The sequence below is a fragment of the Schistocerca cancellata genome, chromosome 7, assembly GCF_023864275.1.
Source record: "Schistocerca cancellata isolate TAMUIC-IGC-003103 chromosome 7, iqSchCanc2.1, whole genome shotgun sequence".
Taxonomy (NCBI): domain Eukaryota; kingdom Metazoa; phylum Arthropoda; class Insecta; order Orthoptera; family Acrididae; genus Schistocerca; species Schistocerca cancellata.
In genome coordinates this window covers 267,638,864-267,641,849 of record NC_064632.1, presented here as the reverse complement: position 1 = coordinate 267,641,849, position 2,986 = coordinate 267,638,864, and the positions used below count along the sequence as shown (strand labels likewise).

Here is a 2,986-nt window from a genome sequence, read left to right as displayed (position 1 = left end):
CCCTGGGTCACACCTGGCGATAGCATTGTCTCTGATGAACACTCGGCGTCGAGGAAAACATACTGGGTTTTATAACATTGAAACCTACTTCTTGTATTGAGACTGTCATTAACAGTCTTCAGTGGGGCACCGTGTCAAACGCCTTCCTGAAATCTACGAATGTGGAATCTGCCTGAAGCACTTCATCCATTGTTCACTGCATCTCACGTGAGAAAAGTACAATTTGAATTTCGCACGACAGATGCTTTCAAAATCCGCAAATCTCTTATATACAAAAGACGTTTAAAAGCTTTGCACGATTGTCTCTAACTGGTTTTGTTTTTTGTAGGAGGAGAATGAATTTTTTTGTGAACATTCTTGGAACATTTAGCTATAGTGGAGTGTGGAATAGATGTCACGTTGCGACAACGGTCGGTGATGGAGTTCCTCTTTAAGACCGGCGATGACTCTGCCACATCGATACAGGATAAGTTGCTCCCTGTTTATGGGGAGGACACAGTGAATCGCAGCAGTATCCAGCGGTCGTTGCAGAGGTTTAAAGAAGGTGATTTCTCTCTGCTGGAAAATACACGATGCGGTAGACAATCGACGGCAGTGACTGATGTGAAGATGGAGACCATTGATCAAATCATCAAAAATGACAGATGTGTGAAGACACTATAGCTTGCTGAAATGACTCGTTTGTCATTGGGTAGTGTGGTATCATTGGTACAATCACTAGGGTTCAGAAAAATCCGTGCACGCTGGGTGCCTCGATTATTAACAAGAGAAATGGAAACGATGAGGAATAATGTGTGAGAGGGTCTCATGAACATCTTCACTGAAGAGTGGAAACAGTGTTTTGACGACGTCATTACCCAGGATGAAACATGGTTGTTTTTGTCGGAACCTGAGAGCAAAACCCAATCCACGGAGTGGCTTCATCCGGGTTCCCCTTGGAAGAAGAAACCAAGACTATCACGAAGAACAGGCCGAAAGGCGATGGCCTCGTTCTTCTGGGATTAGTGTGGTATCATTTTCATTGACATTTGGAAAACTGGCACATCAATTAACCGGGACCGTTACTTTTTGTCATTGGACAAGCTGTGACGTGTCATCAAGACCCACAGATCACAGCTTCAGGGTCAGCTCATCAGACTACACCATGACAATGCCAAACCCCATACAGCCATCACGACACAAGAGAAAATCCGATAAGTGCGTTGGAAAATTGTTATTCATCCTCACTACAGTCCGGTCTTGGCTCCGTCTGATTTTTACCTCTTTGGTCGTCTGAATGCCCACCTGCGCGGTAAAACATTTGATCGTGGCAAAGACTCTATTTCCTGTGTCAAGCGCCGGCCGCTGTGGCCGAATGGTTTTAGGCACTTCAGTCCAGAACCGCGCGACCGCTACGGTCGCAGGTTCGAATCCTGCCTCGGGCATGGATGTGTGTGATGTCATTAGGTTAGTTAGGTTTAAGTAGTTTTAAGTTCTAGGGGACTGATGATCTCAGTTGTTAAGTCCCATAGTGCTCAGAGCCAAGGGCGTGTCAAGCGATGGTGTAAAAGTCGATACCCAGAATTTTACCAAAGTGAATTTATATCTTGGAAATTGCGTTGAGCCAAATGCGTCACAGCTGATGGAGGCTACATTGAGTAGGCTCAGTGTATAGCTAAATTTTCCAAGAATCTTCACAAAACCTGTCATTCTCTTCCTGAAAAAAATAAAAAAAACATTAGAGACGACTGTGCAAAACTTTTTGAACCCCCTTTGTACAAGTATCATCTGCGCTTTTTTCCAGTGGCTTGAAATTTAGCGCTGGGCAAGAGATTTGGTATAAATGCAACTTAATTAAGGGGCCAATGCTGTGGACTACTCTCTGCAAAACCTCAGTGGGATTCCATCTGGCGATGGCGACTTATTTATTTTCAATTCTTTCAGCTACTTCTGTACGCCAGGAACGCCTATTATTATGTCTACCCTACGGGAATAGTAAGGAAACGATGGTATGTCTGTAGGATACTACTGCTTGAATGACTCCTTAAAACTTCACCTAGCATTTTTCTGTCTTCTATTGTGACACCAGAATGATCAGATAGTGACTGTACAGACTACAAAAGCCATCGGCCCATTTAGCGGTTTTAGGTATGACCAGGTTTTTCTCTTCCTCTCGTCAAGGTCTTTCGCTGATGTATGGCGGTGGACATGCATCGATCTTTTTACAGAAAGACGAATTTCTACCAACTTTTGATTGTCCAAATTTGCATGCTCTTTTGTGAATCGAGAGTTCAACAAACTCCGGTTCAGCATTTTTAGGATTCCTAACTGACGGAAAAAAAATCGCAACACTAAAAAGGAGTTGTGCAACATAATCGAAAGATATATGAAGATGGTATCCGTTCTTTCGGACATGTTTGAAAGAACAGATACTATCTTCATATATGTTACGGCTCACCGGCCATTTGACCATCTTCTTCTGTGCGGATGCACAAACAGTGCCCGAACTCTTACGGGAATCGGCAAAAATCCGCTAGTAATGAGTATATTGGGCAGGGGCACTATAACTATAGTGCGAGACAATAAGTTGGGAATGTGGGTCTCACGAGAGGCGTGTCGGAGATAAGTCCCTGCAGTCGCACTATCCTCTGTGTCCGCGGTGGCTCAGATGGGTAGAGCGTCTGCCATGTAAGCAGGAGATCCCGGGTTCGAGTCCCGGTCGGGGCACACATTTTCAATTGTCCCCTTTGACTTATATCAACGCCTGTATACAGCTAGGGATACTCATTTCATTGTAAGATAATCGAAAGTTGTTAGACATGTTTCCACATGTGAAAAATGATGTATATTCATATTTCGCGCCAGTGGCATTACAATGGCGCTAGTTAATCAAGAATGTCATTAAGGCGACAAAGACGCCATTATCATCTCACTGACTTGAACAAGGTTATGAAACAGAGCGAGGAGAAGCCTTATGTCTCTTCTGCCTTCTGCGATACTAGAGAAT

General features: G+C 43.9%; 1 non-coding gene across 1 annotated transcript; it reads left to right on the top strand.

Moving 5' to 3' along the window:
• The first annotated feature begins 2,631 nt into the window (after positions 1–2,631).
• On the top strand, positions 2,632–2,706 carry Trnat-ugu (transfer RNA threonine (anticodon UGU)). Its single transcript has one exon. It is a non-coding gene; the product is annotated as a tRNA-Thr (tRNA).
• Positions 2,707–2,986: the final 280 nt, after the last annotated feature.